The sequence below is a fragment of the Plectropomus leopardus genome, chromosome 19 (assembly GCF_026936395.1).
Source record: "Plectropomus leopardus strain MGB_pleo_1.0 chromosome 19, ASM2693639v1, whole genome shotgun sequence".
Lineage (NCBI taxonomy): Eukaryota > Metazoa > Chordata > Actinopteri > Perciformes > Serranidae > Plectropomus > Plectropomus leopardus.
Genome location: NC_142194.1, coordinates 27,355,903 through 27,367,903, shown reverse-complemented (window position 1 = coordinate 27,367,903; position 12,001 = coordinate 27,355,903).

Sequence of the window (12,001 nt, the reverse complement as noted above, 5' to 3'; positions counted from 1 at the left end):
TCACAGGAAATACTCTTCACACAGCAAAGTGCATCCATTGCACCCTTGGCATTTTGTCCGATTACTTCCATGCTGGAAAGATGTTTTTTTCATTAAAATGTTCTGTCTATGCAGTGGAAAGATGCAAATACTTTTGAATTTGATGCTACATGACCAGTGAAAATAGAGGGGAAAAAAAGCTGTGGCATTCACTTATGCTCAAGAGGCTAAAAAAAACCTACAACTACCAGAATGCACTGAAACACCTTAGCATCCTTTGGAATATTCTTTTAGTTACTCCCCACTCCCTGCTGTGCTGAACTTACTTTGTTACTATTACTTTGTCACTATTGAGATGCTGTACATTATTTAGCATTCAAATCTATTCTAACTCAGTTGGCTGACTGAAATTAACACAAAATCTGCAAAATACTATGAGAAAAGCAAAACATTTTTTCACATCTGCACTAGTTTGTATGCATGGGACAGAGGTCACTCCCTAAACTCCATGTGAAAGTGGAAGATAATTGTCTCCAATTTAAGTGACACACGCTGTCAGAATGCACGTATGAACATCATAGCCACTGCAGTTGAATAGTAAACTCATTATTTTGTTTTTTGTGAGAGTTTGTTCATATCCTGGATGGATCATGCGACTTAAATAAAGTCAGATATTCAGGCTGCAGGTAGCTAATAGAAAAAAACTCCTGCTGCCTTCATGACACTGACATAAAGTAAAAATTACTTTTTTTCTAATGCAAATTGAAATTATTTTAACAAATGCAATGATGCAGTATATTTAAAATCTGTAAGTTCCACAGCTTATAAGTTTCCTTTCTGGAAAAAATGGTCATAACTATCACATTGGAATCACTTTTAAAGATGATGAGACAACCTGATGTGACAAGCCATTATAGTTAGCAATCTGAACCACACCTTGCAACAATATATGATAATATATTCATCTTAATTGAACCCGAACTTGACATTAGATGGCTTTGTATATACAGCATGGCCAGTCACAAAAACTGCTGTGTTGTTTGCAGTCTGAGATGCAAGCAAAAATTGTATGTCAAAACAAATTTGCACAGTTTCATCTGAGAGCTATTGCACAAAAGCAGAATTCATAAATCCAGGATAACAGAAAAAGCGAAGCTTGACCTCAAGTCTTCAGTGACCCCTGACTGAATCCTTTGCACGTGTGCCAAGCCAGGATGAGGAGCTGAGACTGTCAAGCCAGGTGTAAGTATTTTGGATAAATGCGCATACACAGCTTTCATGAATAGACAACGTGTCAATCACATATTTTAGTGATGCATGGAAAAAGTATGTGCAGCGACGTTTTCAGCATGGGAGAGCATGTAAAGCATGTAATGTACAAAAGAAAAGAAATGACATAAAACTGGACATTATACCTCCCAGATGGCACCTGCTGCATCTGCATGAAATACAGCAAAGGACAGTGTCAGGTTGAAATGCTGCCGGTAATGACGTAGTATAAGGAGGGGGAAGTAGGTGGGTCCAACAAACCCAGAACTTTCATGCCGGAGTCCACATGGATGTATTAAAGTCTGGATACAGCCACGGAGGCGGGGCTCGGTTCATCCCTTTGAGAGCTGCTCATTAACGCGTGAGATGAAAAAAGCTCTTTTTTGGGTTATAGAATACCTAAATCCACAGGTCCATGAGGCTTCTGCAGTGGGCATCTCATTTTTGCATTCAGATTGGATCTTGTTGGTTCTTTAGATTCTGCCAGCAGCTCTACAAGAGTGTAAACACAACCGACCACATTGATTTTTATTTTTTTAACTCAGTCAAAAAGTTACTCTTGACCACCAGTTGTAGTCTTAAGCAGACTGCAGACAGCTCCACCTCTCACAGCGAGGACTCAGGTTGTGTAATAACACACTGCAGAGGAGCCCTCACCTCCTCACTGCTGGGAGACACACCTCCACATTTGACCAACCATTGGTTCATCTGTCAATCCACTGAGCTAATACATACATCAATTCATACATGTTATTATTTCACCACTTTTCTGACACAACAAAAACTTTCCTGTCCCTTGGACATTTCTGTACATTTTTCTACCATCCCCACACATCAGTGTGGATGATCACATGTCTGTGCTGTAGCTCCTGAGGTGCTGGAATAAGTAGAATGCTTTGGAAAGAAAGTCATAAGTGCACCGATTTTAAGAGGGGAGCTAACTAAATTCCTTCTTCGCAAGGAGAAAACTTGGCAAAAAAAGAAAATCAATTTCTCAAGGAGAATGTACTACAAGCTTTGGCAGATTTTCTATTTATATAGAGAGAGGAAAATAAACAACATCATGCACTTAGTAGAGATTTAACAATGGGGTCTGCAGTTAGGAAGAACTCAGAGGAGAGCAGATTTCACCTTGACCAGCGCCTTTATTTCTAAGGAGTTTAACAAAATGTGGAAACAGAAGAAACACTGCAGAACACAAACAGAATGAGACCTGCGTCCAAAAGTCTGTTGTCTTAGTGCATGGCAGGAAGCTTTTGAGGTGTGGAGAGACATTTCCTCAGAACTAGTGTGTGCAGAATGTCCACCGTGGCCTCCCAATAGGTCAGCAGCGTGGATCCATTATAAATCTGGATACAGCTGTGGGGGCGGGGCCTCGTTCATTCCCATGAGAGCTGCTCAGTGGCGCATGAAGCAGAGAAAACTCTTTTTCCGGGTTTAGAAAAGTGTAAAATATCCAGATCTACTGGCCCATAGAGCATGCGTAGAAGTGATTAACGACAGCCACATGCAACCGAGTGCGACCGACTGTACCTGAGCACTGACTCCCACTCACTGGCTCGCTCACACAAATGCTTGAAGCGAACAGCGCTCATTCACAAGTATTCCTATCATAGTAGCTTAGCTTATTAGCAACAGCCGCTAATCAACAGTATAACGACAACTGTGCTGTCAGTTTTAATATTTACGTGATAAACAGATAATATTTATCTCTCTATACACACAACTTATCAGGGAATTATATTGTAATCACGACCGGAGAAATCAAATTAACAGAATCAAATCTGCTGTGCACAAAAAGGTTAGGTTGGTGCATTGTAACATTGCCCCGTGTATTATTACACAGCTCAACTTTAAGTAAATACTACGTTCAGTACCGTTTAATAACTGTCACTAATGCTCCACACTGCTTCCTTGTTTGAATACAGACCGTAGACTGTATATACGGTCTCTGATACAGACACGGTAAGACGTCCATATTACAGTGTTGTGGTCAGAATGATGAATTATGATTCAAAAAAACGAAGCCTGTGTTGTGCCAGGGACTCCGAGAGTTACGTGCACGTGCACACGGTGGAGTCCCGCAGGTCCAATGCGCGTTCATTTTTATGTCTTGAGAAATATCTCTATATTTGGAAAATGACGCATGTTTTTAACAATGGCTATTTAAAAATGCGTTCTGAAAAGTCAACATGTCTCAAAAAAAATTATCCAGTGATTGAAGGAGGTCTCTTTCCAATGTTAAGCAAGTGGGGGAAAGCCAGTGTGCATCACGTGACGCTTTAATTCCACTTCTGGCCACAATGTAAATTTTGCTTCAGAGGGTGGCGCACTTCCTGGGGGCCTGGACACCTCCCCTCCTCCTCAATACTCAATGCTAAGTCACTCTCTTTGGAGAGTGATTGAGCACAACTGTACTTAATCTGCTGATTAGGAACTTGGGGGAGGATTGGTTAACTTTTGGTTAATTCTTGTTTCAATTATTTAATGGTTAAACAGTTTTTTGTGTGTCACTTTCTCTGTTTTTAACTCTTATTGGCCCGCTTTGATATTACACACATACATTAATATTATTTTCAGCCTCCATTGAGATTATTTTTCAACAAACATCAGTATTAGTCATGAATATAAAATATTTTTTGATTTTCAGAATTTTAACCCTTTAAATGTCAGGTTTTTGTCATGATGCCACTATTTTTTTGGATGAAAAACAAACACAAAAATATATTATTTTCAATATACTATATGCCATGTACATTATTTTATTTTATTTTATTATATTTTAACAGGATATGCAAGTGATTTGCAGGAACATTGTGTGTGGCAGTGCACCTAGTGGAAATAGCATGTATTTTATCCATATGCCAAATATGGTGAAAAACAAGGCCATTTGGTGAAAAATAATAAAAATTACAGAGTCCAAGGTAAAAGCCCAGAATGACAATATGTGTTATGCTTTAATGGTTGTGGGATCAGTTTGAATGGGTTTCAGTGGAGCATTTTTTGCACTTAACAGTCTGAATGTAATAACTTTGTTTCCATAGTGTATTTTAGACTTATTGAAGGCGCTGAGCTGGAAATTCCAAGTTTAAACAAAATACACAATCTTGCCAAATTGTATCCCATATTCATGAACACAGCCAAATAATTAAAAAAATGAAAAGCGCATAACATTTTCCAAACAGTCTCTGAGGGTTAAAGAAAACAGTTTGATAACATTTTTTTGGAGACTGTTTTTGTACAGTTTTAATGCCTTGGTTTGTAAAATAAATCATAACTTTTGTTCATACACCGATTTCCACTTGCCTCCTTTTTTTTTTTACCCAGTTTTATTTTTCATCATTACTCCCCTCATCCTCTGAGCCTGAGTGGGGAATGTAACAATTTGGGGGCTCGTGTGGGATTTAAACCCAGGACCTCTCATACCCACCTTGGGTTGGACAGATTCAACTAATCCTAACTCATCACATGGTGCCACTCTGTCAGTGACCTTCCGTGTCTACTTATGAGGTTTTAGGTATTCTTCTGCGTCAGCTATTGACGCTGTGATGTCAACAAATGCACATGGTGGGATGACATATCCAGTTACTAAGATATCAGCAAATGCATGCAGTGGAATGACGCAGCACTGTCCATAGGATCACGTGCAGCGTAATCCCACTATGTGCTTGTGTTAACATCACGGTAGCAGCAACCCGGAACATAAATAGCAGACGCAGAAGGCTATTTAGAGCATGATATGCAAACACAGCAGTCCACTGCAAAGAGAAAACGTGTCAGTTTGGGTTGAGTATCATACAGCTGTAAAAGGTACATTTTGTTGTTGGGATCTTAAGCTGAAAGCACTATAGAAGCAGTAGTACTACAGAAGCAGTAGTACTTGACAGCTTCAGAATGAGAACACCCTGTACAGTCTGAAAGCACTACAGAAGCAGTAGTACTACAGAAGCAGTAGTACTTGACAGCTTCCGAATGAGAATAGCCTGAACAAACCTCGCCGTGTTGATTCTGCAACAGCCAGCCGTTCCTGCTACTGTTATATACATAAAATCTGATCAAATGTTTACATGAAGTAAATTCAGCTTAATTATCTCCTAATGACAAGTTGCACGGTGTTATCACAAAATAGTGTTTTATTATGTTTAGAATGTAATGCATACTTTTGCATCATATCCATCATATGGAAATGGATGCCATTGACACAACTGTGCCACACTGTGAGTTCATTAATGAGCTCTATATTTCATGAGATAAATCCAGGTTGGGATGTTTGAGTTGCAGTGCAGGTCTGTGACAGATGGATAAATGTCCTCCCAGAGAGAACTGTGTGCTAATAACACCACAGGTTACATTTCTCCTTATGTTCTGCCCTCTTTCCCGGGCCGCCTCCCGCCTGCTGGGTCTTTGGTGATATGACAGCAGCCCCCCCGTCTCCTTCACTGCCACTTATTTCATATTACAGCCATCATCTGTGCAATTGGCTGTGTAATGCCAACGGCGACTGTGGAAGCCTCAAATGAATTGTAATTGACCTGTAATAGCACTTTCATCGATGAGCCTTCTGCCCAAATCCCAACATTGTTCCTCAGTGATACCCATCTGCCTCATCCAACTGATACTGCTTTTCTCACCACCTACTGGAGGTTACAAAGAAAAGGTTGATTGGTTCTACATAGGTCACAGGCAACCTGAGCTGATGTATTTCCACTTAGGTATTAGAGCAAGTAGATAAACTGCAATTCAGTTCAATTCAAATGATTTCAAATTTATTTATATAGCCCAATATCACAAATCCCAATTTGCCTCAGAGAGCTTTACAGCAATGTTACCCAACTTACAGCCCCGCGGGCTAAGTCTGGCCCCAAATAGATTGTGGGATGTACTTTTAGTATACATAAGGTGCCAGAGTCAATAAAACAGCATCAAAATAGAACTTGTTTATCAAAAAAAATATCTAAAAACACAGCGGCATCATGAAAAAAACCTGGCATTAAAGGGTTAAAATTATGAAAATTAATGAAAATTTGATATTTATGATTAGGGACTGATGTTGGTTAAAAAATTACTAATTGAAAGTGGAAAATAATTTTACTGTTTAATATTTTTTGAAGCTTGATTTTGAAAAGTACATTTTGTTTGCAGAGCGATACGAATGTATGTAATATTAAAGCGGGCCCTAATGGTTAAATGCATACTGCATTTTTGCTGTGTTTAAGCTGTCGTGGCCTTTTTGCTAGATTCCTCTGCTTTTCCTGTTTCTGGTTTCTCAAGGTAGCACACTTGATGAGTGCAGTCAGTGTCATGGGACACACCCCACTGTGCCTTATGCACATTCAGTAAGAGGAGCAGCAGCCAGTCTTTGGCTGGCAGACCTCCTCACCTCTCCTTTCCTTTGTGTCTTTTGTTTTCTTTTTTTTTTTTTTAGTTCCAGCACAAATCATCCACTCCATTTGCTCGTGACTCTACGGGGTTCTCCTACCTATTTGTGTTTTTCATTTTGGTCTACATGGGCAACAATGTGGATTTTTGGAAACAATGATGCAGACAACCATGTTTGCTTCCTGACTGGGACTATTGAGTCACAGCTTGTCAAAGCTGAACATTAAAGTTATGTCTAAACAGCTTCTGTGATTTTATTTTTTCCTTGTGTCTACTCATTTCCCAATGCCATGGCTTCCTCTGTTGATGGACAATGTTGCCTGCTGTGATTTTTTGCTGCACAGTGGTGAAATGTAACAAAGAACCTTAACTCGAGTGCTGCACATGAGTTCAGATTTGAAGTCCTTGTACTTTACTACTTTAGTACTTTAGTATTTTCATGTCATGATACTTCATATGTTTAGTTTTAACATTTCAGAAGGAAATATTGTACTTTTTACTCCAGTACATTTATATTTATCAATTTTATCGATTTTTTAGGGTTTTTTATTTTTTTAGGTATCCTTCTGTATCAGCTATTTTCCCTCCGGGATGCCATTACGTGATGTCAACAAATGCACATGATGGGATGACATGGCCAATTACTGTGATGTCAACAAATGCACACACAATGGGATGAAGCAGCATAATCTATATGTTTACACAACAGTGCACACTGTCACAATGGTTAGGATTAGGCAAAACATTCATGGATGGTTGGGTTTAGGCAAAAGAGGCACATGCTAAAGTGTAGAAGACACACACACACACACACACTTCCATGCGAAGCGAACTCTGGACTCCTGCATAAAAGTCACTTGATTATGGGACCCACCCACCTCCCCACCCTTTAAGCCCACTCACCCACCATATATTATGTGGTCGCCTGCAGCATTATTACCTGAAGCTGTCCTTTAGCGTCTCACATACATGTGACCAGCTCTATCCACACCTCCAAGTGACATGGCCCTTGCGTGTTGCATGTGGACACACCCGGTAAAATCCAGCCATCTGCCAGCATATCATAACAGGGCCGTTGGTCGAGGAAGTTAGCTTTTGGTGTCATGCTCGTACCCCAAAAGCACTGACACTATTTGAAAAGTCTGGAGTGAGAACAAGCTCACCTGTGTTTTTTGGAGCAATAATGGTGTCTTTACTTGACAGTCCTCTCCAAAACTTCTCCATGCTGAAGAAGAAGAACCACCACACTTACTCAGCATTGCCCTTTTTGTACCTCTATGTCATCAGTTTGGCAACAGTTGAACATATTTTGTCGACTGAATGTGCTTTTGCTCTATTTTTACCTCAATAGCTTTATTTCGTTTATTTATTTATTTATTTTTCAAATAATACCACGTTGAAGGTAAAGTGTCAAAGAGAAAAAAAAGTTTCGACAACTTGCAATGCTTTCTGCACCCTCATGTCAGCCAATTTGCCCAAACACTGTGGAGTCCGCACTATGTGGAACTCAAACACAACTCTTTGTTGATGTGGCTTTTTGAATGCAATATGGAGAGTAACAAATAGGGGTCATTTTATGGCTGCCGCAGAATGCATCAGAGCCGAGACTGCGTATGAGAAACAGAATTTGCTCTCATCTGATCAGTGCGGCTCAAGTCTCTGAATACAAATTGGGAGGGAGGGCTGAGGAGAATATTGCTCCGGTTCTTCTGATTCCGCCTGGATTGGATGTGCCTTATTTTCAAGTGAAGTGCTTGCTGCTTCCATTCTCTGCCCTTTGGTCCTCCCCTGCTATCTTACTTTCAATTATTAGTTTTCTTCCTCTTTTTTTGCAATGGGGGGTGGAGAGGGAAGAGGTGAAGTGACCTGATATATATCAAATCAGCCCTAACAGAGGACAACTCATTGTCTGATTTCCTTTTGATTAGACTCAGACATCGGAGCAGCAGAGGAGAGAAGCGTCAGAGGAGTACACCGGGCTGATAACAGGCAATCAGTGCGAGGCACAGGTCAGCCTGTACACGTTCTTGTCGGGGTAATAGCATTGAGAGTGCACCATGCTTCCATATGGGCTGTTGTCTTGGTAATGAGGCTGCACAAACACACACAACAAAGACATGCTGGAGGAAGAAAAGAGGAACAAAGTGCAGCATGTATGAACATTCACACTCAAGGATTCCTGCAGCATTGTTCCCCTGTGAGCAAGCCTTCTCATGACTCTGTGCAGAAAAGGCCATGTTCCATTTGTCTTACAATGTTTTATTGGCTTTGGTGTCTGTAGCAGGCTTGTTCTGCACTTTGACTGGAGTATCCCCATCCTGCCTTCCAAACCTTTTGGGGCATTCCTCCACCATTGCTGAGTACAGATAGTAATCCATCTTGCAAACTTTCCAAATATTGCTGTGCCTCTCCAACTACCCAAAAAGAACTCTGTTGGAAACAAGAAAATCGGAAGATGAGCATGGTCCCTGGTTCAATCCCGGGGTTGAACAGGATTCGGTCCGTGGGCGGGGGCCCTTCTCTGCAGAGTTTGCATGTTCTCTCCATGTCTGTGTGGGTTCTCTCAGGGGTGTCTGCCTTCCTCCCAGTCATCAATTGGTTGGTGACTCTAAATTGCCCTTAGGTTGTCTGTCTTTACCTGTCAGCCCTGTGATAGTCTGCCAACCTGTCCAGGGTGTACCCCACGTTCTGCCCGATGACAGCTGGATTGGCTCCAACCCCCCCTGTGACCCTTGCGAGGACAAGCGGTTACGGAAAATGAATGAATGGACAGATAGAACCTTTTCTATCTATTCATTCATTCATTTTCCTGAATGGCCAAGAAAAGTTTTTCCAAATTTGGGAACCTTTCCCAAATTGGTGGTGATTTCTCTTCTCTTACTTAAGACTGCATTGTTTATGCGGTTTCTTAAATACATGTTAGCATTGAAGTAACCTTATGGTGTTTATTGTATGTTTATGTGCTTTTGTACCTCACTCTGCTGCTTTTTTTCTTTTTTTTTTCCTGTAATTGGGATTATCTTGTTGGTCTTGTTTTTCTTGCTTTTATAGTCCCCATTTATTTATTTATTTACTTATTTTTTCGTGTCTCGTCTTTGTTTTAGTTTATGTGCCAGATTTTGCCCTTATCATTGAAAATTCAATAAAGAGATAATGAATAAATAATAGAGCAAAAATTGGCTCATAAATATAGCATACACTTAAACCGATACAGATTTTTTAGGTGGTTTTAAACTAATTAATGAAGGCAGAGTTTGCTCAGATAGAGGGATTATAGATCATCTATCTATCTATCTATCTATCTATCTATCTATCTATCTATCTATCTATCTATCTATCTATCTATCTATCTATCTATCTATCTATCTATCTATCTATCTATCCTTCTTGTAAACTAAGTTTACTTGTGCTATATCTCAAAGTCGACTTTCATGAACCAGGAAATAGGCTTGAAGTGTACAACTAGTACTCCTGAGTTCACTTTCAGTATAGTTTCCAGTATAGTTACAGTGCAGAATAAAACCTGCATGTAAACTGGTTATGTACTCAAATACTACTCTTACAAGTCAATTTTACTTTTTTAAACTATCAAGTGGGCAAATTTAGTACTTAGAGGTATTTAAGAAGTATACTACTAGTGTATCATTATTAGTTTACTTACTGTGTTAAGTATATTTGAGAGGTAAACTTTACTTAAGTATACTTAATAAAAGGAACTTAAAGTGTGCTTTTTTTTCTTAAGAGGACCTGTCACAGATGCCTTGCAAATCTAGGTCTTCAGGACTTCAGTGTTGAAAAGCAGAACTTCCTGCGGTTTTAAATTTTTAAGTCAAGTCAAGTCAATTTTAAGTCAATTTTATTTACCCCTGTAACAGGAAAAAAAAAAGGAAGAAACCTCAGGAAGAGCGGTAGAGGATGATGAGGGATCCCTCTTCCAGGACGGACAGACAAGCAATAGATGTAGTAAATAACAAATGAAATACAATCAAAAAGGAAAGAGAAAGAGAGAAGGGAGGAGAGAGGGAGAGAGGGGGAGAGAGACACAGCAATAATAGAACAGATGCATGTCATATTACAATAACAGTAGGTGTGAAATTATTAATTGCACTCTATGATGATGTTGAGGGAGATGATAACAGTCTCATGCATATGTTGATAGGGAGGTGTCCAAAGGCAAGATCACAACATCAGCGCAACCAGGACCAGACCACAATCAGGGCGAGCGGGGGGCACAGTATCAGTACAGCCACAGCACGAGCACAACCAAAGGCAGGGTCGCAGCATCAGCACAGCTATCACCACGGTCAGGCACAGTTATGGCCAGGATCTAGGAAAACTAGGAAACAAGGGAGCAGGAATGCTCCCGAGAGGCAACAGGATTAGCGTAGCGCAATTCAACAGACCCAGGCTCTGTAATCGCGAGCCCCAGGTAGTGAGAGTACCACATGGCTATCACAGATGTTAGGCTAAGCTAAACTACTGAGGCTAAGCTAAGCTTGCAAATGGCAATGCAGTTTACAGACATGCATGATTTTCCGATGGCGGCATTGAGAGAAGGAAAAGGAGCTCAGCGTATCAGAGGAAGTCCCCCGGCAGGTTAAACCTACGTCAGCCTAACTATGGGCTGGTCCAGGCAACCTGAGCCAGCCCTAATTATAAGCTTTATCAAAGAGGAGGGTCTTAAGTCTACCCTTAAACGTGGAAACGGTGTCTGCCTCCCTGACCGAAAATGGAAGATGGTTCCATAGGAGAGGAGCATGGTAGCTGAAGGCTCTGGTTCCTATCCTACTTTTGGCAACTCTGGGAACCACAAGTAACCCTGCATTTTCAGAGCGCAGTGATCTTGAGGGTTGGTAAGGAACTATGAGCTGTGACAGATAGGACGGAGCCTGACCATTGAGAGCTTTGTAAGTAAGGAGGAGGATTTTAAATTCAGTCCTGGATTTCACAGGGAGCCAGTGCAAAGAAGCTAAAACAGGAGAAATATGATCCGTTTTCTTGCTTCCCGTTAAAACACGAGCAGTGGCGTTCTGCAAAAGTTGGAGAGACCTAAGAGATTTGTTGGGGCAACCAAATAATAGGGAATTACAGTAATCCAGCCTAGAGGTGACAAATGCATGTACTAATTTTTCAGCATCTGTTTGGGACAGGATATGTCTAATTTTTGCAATGTTACACAAGTGAAAGAAAGTCGTCCTTGAAGTTTGTTTTATATGGGAGGCAAAAGATAAATCTTGATCAAATAAAACTCTGAAGTTTCGTACAGTAGTGCTAGAGGTCAAGGTAATGCCATCTAGAGAAATTACATTGTTGGAAAAGGAGCTTCTGAGGTGTTTGGGGCCAAGAACAATAACTTCAGTTTTGTCTGAATTTA